Source organism: Rhincodon typus, chromosome 21 (assembly GCF_021869965.1).
Source record: "Rhincodon typus isolate 14 chromosome 21, sRhiTyp1.1, whole genome shotgun sequence".
Taxonomy (NCBI): domain Eukaryota; kingdom Metazoa; phylum Chordata; class Chondrichthyes; order Orectolobiformes; family Rhincodontidae; genus Rhincodon; species Rhincodon typus.
Genome location: NC_063352.1, coordinates 3,578,494 through 3,586,035, shown reverse-complemented (window position 1 = coordinate 3,586,035; position 7,542 = coordinate 3,578,494).

The following is a 7,542-nucleotide window of genomic DNA, read 5'->3' as shown; positions in this document are numbered from 1 at the left end:
TTCTGAAGAAGGGTCTAGGCCCGAAACGTCAGCCTTCCTGCTCCTCTGATGCTGCTTGGCCTGCTGTGTTCATCCAGCTCTACACCTTGTTATCTCAAAGTCTCCATCTAAGGTCTTTCAGCCACAGTACACCAAGGGCTGGAAACCATCAAATCCCCGAGGCTGTATGCTTGGCAAGGAATGTTCATCATGAACATCAAAAATATTAAAATTGTACTGAAGCACCTCAAAGTGGAACATAATAGGGGGAGAAATGTATATCTTTTATTGCTGTTATATTTCTTATTTCTGTAATACTCTAATTGAAATGTTTGGACTGTATGCCTGATATGGAATGTATATTGTAAATATTCAAAGAATTGCAACTGCGTTGAGGCATTTAAAATTAGAACATGCTTCATGGAGACAAGTTGATTTTTAATCCACTTTCTGTAATTTTCTGGTTGAAATGTATGGTACTGTACTTTTACAGATGTTATGAATGAAACATTTTTGGTGAAAAATGATCCCAGTGCTTTTACCTAATTTGGTAAATAAGATGGGATGTTATCATGGACTAATAAATGGTGAATTGCAGGCGTGAGTTCTTACAGTTGGCAGCTGTAGTTTTTTTTTGTGGAGGGGAATCCAAATAGATGAAATCACAATCAACACTTTAGACAACAATGCTTTGTATACTTTTCGAAGCAATCGTGTTTTGTACATTAATTTGATACTTACCTGATGTAATCATGTGTCATTATGTACAGCAGAACATAAAAATATCCATTTCAGTAAAAGTACACAGTTTAAAATATAAGCTTTTACACAGACAACAGCTGATACTGTACTGAAGACACACTGCCAAGAGTACTGTTGCTTGGCTGTTTTAATAAAATTCCTGCTCCAAGATGTGATCCGACCTCTTCAACTTCACCTCAATATTTTGATGAACTAATCCATGATGGAGCCAACAGGGGAGTTTTAGAACAAGACAAATCTGCATTCAAATTTGTCATGATTGCTTGCAAGGAAAGTGATTCCATTATTTTACAGTAATTGGAAACTGCATCCTTAATTAACCCTTACTGGGATGGCACATATTTAATATTTTGCATGTTCAGCAACTTCTCTGGATTCGTGTTAATTTTCATTGATCGGTAGTATGTGAGTACTCTGCAAATTACCCTGGTTTAGAAAAACCTCATATTAATTTCAAATTCAAATGCTTACTATTCTGGCAGTGTCTATTGGCTCATGTCCTCTTGTGATTGACTGCAAGCAGATATTATGACCCAACTGGCCTTGCCATGTTTCAGACAGACGTGTAAGTTCTTTGCGGACAACGGGATAATGGGGCTGGGGTGGGTAAAAGACACTGAAGTGCTCGATTAGCCATGATCATATTGAATGGGAAAGTAAGTTTGGTGGATGAAATGGCCTAATCCTGTTCCTATGTTCCTAGAATATCCCAAGTAAGCAAAACAACCAAAACCAGTTTTGATCACGACCTGAAATGTCAGCTTTCCTGCTCCTCTGATGCTACCTGTCCTGCTGTGTTCCTCCAGCTCCACACTGTGTTATCTTTGATCACTCCAGTTATTTGACTAGACCAACATGGAATACAATTGTAAAGTTGGCCATCAGCTCATCCCTGATGAAAATCAGAAGTAGGAGGACCCAGGGAAGAATAATGAGAATTTCAAATTCAGTTAATTAATTAAATTTGGAATGTAAAACTGCATCAAGAAACTGTTAGAGAAGGAACCCATCGAGTTCATTAATGTCCTTTAAGTCAGGAGACTGGGCATCGCTAATCATTTTGGACTATATGTGACGTTGTTGACTGTTAACTGCCTTGTGGAGTGGCAGAACAAGCCACTCAGTTTTACCAAAAAGAAACAAGATCTTTCAGAGTTCCTTTGTTAGAATGCTGGTTGAAGAAGATGGCCCCCCCACTATTTTCTTGACGACAATTCAGGATGGGAAACACAGTCAGCTTTTATCACCAATGACCACGTACAGGAATGAATAAGAAATTTAAAAAAATGTTCTGGGGTCTGAAACAAAACTTGCAGACTCTCTTTTCTTGATCATTTAGGTCAATATAAACTTACGGCAGCACAAAGTGGTAATGTCACTGGATTGGTAATCTAGAGAAAACCGAAAGAACTGTGGATGCTGGAAATCAGAAGGTAAAACAGAAATTGCTGGGAAATTGCAGCAGGTCTGGCAGTGTCTGTGAAGAGAAATCGGAGTTAACGTTGCTTCAGAGTTCTGAAGAAGGGTCACTAGACCTGAAACATTAACTCTGCTTTCTGTCCACAGATGCTGCCAGACCTGCTGAGATTTTCCAGTGATTTCTGTTTTTGTTTCAGTAATCTAGAGACCTATGTTAATGCTCCAGGGACAAGGGTTTGAATCCCACCCCACCACCAGACGTGAAATTTGAATTCAATAAAAATCTGGAATTAAAAGCTAGCTAATGGTAACCACATAGCCATTGCTGACCTTTGTAATAAATCCATCTGGTCCTCTAAACCCCTTGAGGGAAGAAAGATCTATTGCTCTTACCTGAGAGGAGAAAGGCTTAAAAGGGACCTAAGGGGCAATGTTTTTCACACAGAGCGTGGTGCGTGTATGGAATGAGCTCCCAGTGGAAGTGGTGGAGGCTGGTACAATTACAACATTTAAGAAGCGTTTAGATGGGTACGTGAATAGTAAAGCTTCAAAGGGATATGGACCAAATGCTGGCAAATAGGACTAGCTTAATTTAGGATATCTGGTCAGCATGGACAAGTTGGTCCCAAGGGTCTGTTTCTGTGCTGTACATCTCTATGACTCTACGACTGTATGATTTGGCTTAAATGTGACTTTTAACTACTTTCTGAAATGGCTGCGACAAGATACTCAGTTCAAATTGTAAATAGTAATGGACAAAGAAATGTTGACCTAGCCAACAATACCCAATTCCAAGAACACATATAAATATTGTAGAGACAAGAGGCTTGTTGGTTTCTGCGCTTCCTTATTTTTTTTGTTAAACTCTACAAACACTACACAGGATGCTGGATTTTTTTCTGCAGCAGTGTGTGCCCTGCAGTGTTGTTACTAAATAGGATTGGAGTGCTTCAGTTGAGTACAGTGGGCTCTTACTCATGCGTGGCTGTTAGAGAGGAAGTCTAAGCCAGGTCACAGCAAGGGCAGACATGAAAGGTGCCTCCAGGTGTAGGTTCAGGGTTGGGGTTCTGCTGTGCTCTGTGCTTCTTGGTGGGAGATGGTCGATGGGGATAACCCATTTTCCAACAAAAATATTTGTTATTTGACATAGGAACAGGTCTTGTAACACAGTGGTAGTGCCCCTACCTCTAAGGCTGAAGGTTAGGGCTGAAGTCCCTCTTGCCCCAGAGGTATGTCCAGTTACAGAGCTTTTGCAGCATAGAAAGAGGCCTTTCAGTCCATCATATCAATGCAAATCATCAAGCATCCATCTATTGTAATCTCATTTTCGCACATTTTGCCCGTAACATTGCATGCCATGTTGTTTCAATATTCATCTAAATACTTCTTAAATAGCTTGAGAAATCTGCTTCTTTCAGGTGTTGAGTTCCTGGCGGTTCAGTGGTTAGCACTGCTGCCTCATGGTGCCAGAGCCCTGGGTTCAATTCCACCCTCAGGTGACTGTCTGTGTGGAGTTTGCATGTTGTCCCTCTGTCTGCATGTGTTTCCTCCAGGTGCTCAGGTTAGCTCCCACAGTCCAAAGATGTGCAGGCTAGGTGGATTGGCCACAGGAAATATCAGGTTACAGGGATAGGGTAAGGGGTTGGGTGTGGACAGGATGCCTGTCAGAAGGTCACTGTGGACTGGATGGGTGGAATGGCTTGTTTCTGCATTATAGGGGTTCTATAAGTTCCAGATTTCCGCAATCCTCTGGTGGGGAAAGTCTTTCCTGTAAACCTCCTGCTCCTTGCTTTATTTGCTGGTGCTTATGAGAAAACATTTCTCCCAATCTGTCCCTTAGAACATTGTCCACCTCAGCCTCGCTGTTCTGAGGGAGCTTGGTTACATTCGGTAAAGTGTTCAGGTGGGTCATTGTACTCCTGAACAGGAGAACAGATTGGAATGGAATCACACTGCAGTTAGTGGCATCTCAAACTTGAAAGAAATAACCTACCTGAGGGGGGAGCGTTTTATTTCCCTCCATACACTTTTGAACTGGTTACACTGAGGCATCAGCCTGGTCAGTGTAAGGACAGAGAGGAGATTGAGGAGAGGGGGATGTAAAAAGTAACATGCTTGGAAATGGTGAAGCAAACCGTGAAAACAGTGAGAGAGCTAAATTCACCAGGAGTTCTGTTAGAAAGGGTGTGGGGAGAGTGTTTGGCATCTAACCAACAGGGGCTTGTTGTTTGGGCTGGGGGAGACATGCGGCTTTAAAAAAAACACGTTATTGCTTTCCGTGCAATGTTCTTCATCTACCAGCAGGGCTGAGGGTGGGGTGAATACAGTACATCCCAGAGTATGACCTCCGCTTCTGAAAATGGGTCAATACTTTCCATTGCAACATCGCTCTGACAATAATCCTCTCTTTGAAGATTTTTCACTGTCATGTTTCTGCCAACATTTCAAAAACTCTGTTCAAGTAAGAAAAAGCATAAGTGGGAGAGAGGATGCCGAATTCTGGTGAATGGGGTATTAACCTTTGTGGGTTTTTGTTTGGGGTGTTATAAAGGGTGTTTTGTGGGTGTTATAAAGATTTTTGGGGGTGTTATAAAGTGTTTTTTGGGGGATGTTATAAAGGGTCATTTGGGGGTCATTATAAAGGGGTCTTTTAGGGGTGTTGTAAAGGGTCATTTTTGGGGGCGTTATAAAGGGGTCTTTCAGGGGTGTTGTAAAGGTTTTTGGGGGCGTGTAATAAAGGGTTTTGGGGGGGGGTGCTATGAAGGCTTTTTTGGTGGGAGTACTATAAAGGGTTTTTTTGGGGGGTGTGATGTTATAAAGGGGGGAAGATGTGGAGCTCATTTCCCTGCAGCAGCGGGCGGGTGGAACAGCACAGGTAAGTGATGTTAAACTGGGTAACTGCCTGTGAGCGCTATACAATAGAAAACGCGACCATAGATGGTCATTTTTGCTGGTTCCTCAGAAACGTAATGATGGCGAGCAGTAAAAGCCTTTTTAGGGAATCCCAGGGCGAGCCTGTGTCTTGCTGTTTCACGTCAAACTGGGGGCGAAGCAACATTGCGATCCTCATCAAATAAGGTCAGAAGTCACACGACACCAACAGGTTTATAGCGCTGCTCCGAAAGCTTGTGGTTTCAAATAAATCTTTTAGACTATAACCTAGCGTCCTGTGACTTCTGCCCTTGTCCATCCCAGTCTAATACTGGCACCTTCACATCATGGCTCATGAAATAAAGGAGAGGGGCTCCAGGCGCTACTCCATTTCAGTGTTATTGTTGGTGGAGCTGATCCCTTGGTATCCAGTGCCCAGTCTGCCCAGGGGTAACTGCGCCCATTAAATCCCCCCAACCCCTCCCAGCTGGAGGCCAGCTGACTCCAGTTGGGGCCAATTTTAATTTAAACAGAGAATAAGGTGCGGGCGGAGTCCAGTAACCAATCCAGGGAATGGGTGTTAGTCAAACTGACCATTCACTGGGGGTTAATCCGGATTGATCCCCATACACGGTTCCACCTTCAGTGGGAAGCAAGCCCCGACACATTCCGAGCCCCGCTCCGGCGCACAAGAAGGGCACTCGGCCCGCAGATTCTGTACTAGCCCCATCTCGGTTTCCCCCTCCTCTCTCCTTTCTCCGAGGCTGTTCCAACACATCATCCAACCCCCCTCCTCCGCTCCTTGGGTTGTAAGACCCGGTTTGGGGGCGGGGGGGGGGATCGTGGTGGTAAACTGGGGCAGCAAGCTCCCCCCCACGCTCCACCCCGCCATCATTCCCTGCTTCCGCCGCACTTACGCCGTTTGCTGCGCCGATTGAGAGGGGCCAGGCCTGAGAGCGCTTAGTGCACGGGATACCCTCCGATGGCAGTGCCATAGCTAACCCCAGCCTGTGCCCACAGGATCACTGACCAGCCTGAGGGTTACTCTGAGGCTGCACGTTAGGGAGGATGTGAGAGCTGTGCCTCTGCCTTCCTGACAGTGAAACCAGGAGTTCCCATTGTAACCATACCATCTCTCCCCACTGATATACCCTGCCCCATCACCTTAAACAGTAGCCCCAATTAACCTGTTACCTGTAACTGACAAGTGAATGTGGCTATAGCGAGCAGTCTAACCATTACTAACCCATTGGATATAGTGTATTTGTATCCATTACCGGTTAGTTATTACCGGACATTTTTGCTATTACTGATTACAGTGACCATAACTGTATCAATAACTGATAACCGCTGTTATCATGACTGCTCACTGTAACAATTATAATACCGACATCTTCAGCACCGATTATTATTTTTTTGTGAGGACTTTAAAGCACAAACCCTGCAGTTTTCTTAAGCCTTACTTGAATTAATTTTCTAACAGCAATAAAACCCTAACTTTTGTTCCGAATACTCACTGAAGACTGGCTGTATGCGAAAGCTGAATAGGTTCCAAAAGTGAATGTCCGGGAACAGAAACACACGCTCACACACAGTGGGAAGTGCCCGAGTAAGCGGTGCTTCGGCTTCTGAGGATTTAATAATACCATGGGGGCCTGGGCTGACAGAGGGCGGGGTGGCCCCTCCCAGTGGGGACTGGGCTGGGGGAGAACCTCTCATTGACTTCCCTTCAGCAGGTCGTTGTTCAGAGCCCAGAGAGTTCTCCCGTGTTCAGCACCAGTTACAGCTCCCTGAATGCTGGCCATTCCCCACAGCTTCAGGCTAGTCCAGGGGTTGTGAAGAAAGGAGATAGTTGATGGTTTCTGTCCCCAGGGTTCAGCATGAGTGCTAACGGGGCTTCATGGTATCGCCCTGAGACCCCCTCCCCCCGCTGTCTGAATAACACCATCTCACACTAGCGGGGTGCATGAACAGCCCTCACCCACACCTTCAAATGCTCACTTCCTCCCCCAATCCCCCCCTCCCCTTCACTTCCTCACCCAATCCCCCCTCCCCTTCACTTCCTCACCCAAACCCCCTCACTTCCTCATCCAAACCCCCTCACTTCCTCACCCCATTCCCCCTCCCCCTCCCCCTCATTTCCTCGCCCTCCCCCTCACTTCCTCGCCCTCCCCCTCACTTCCTCGCCCTCAAACCCCCTCCCCTCACTTCCTCACCCTCAAACCCTCCTCCCCTCACTTCCTTATCCTCAAACCCCTCTCCCCCTCCCCCCTCAACCCTTCTCCTCCTCCCCCCCCCCACCCCTCCCCCCCTCCCCCCCCCAACCCTTCTCCCCTCGCATCCTCCCTGCCTCTCGGGGCTGTGACATTTCATTTCTTCCTGTCTGGCTCTGAGCGTGTTTGTCAGCGACTATATCTGTATGCGTGTGTCTGTGTATGTGTTTGTCTGTGTGTGTGTGTGTGAGAAAAGGGGGACACGAGGGGGGAAGTTTGTTAAAGTGAGGGGAGACGA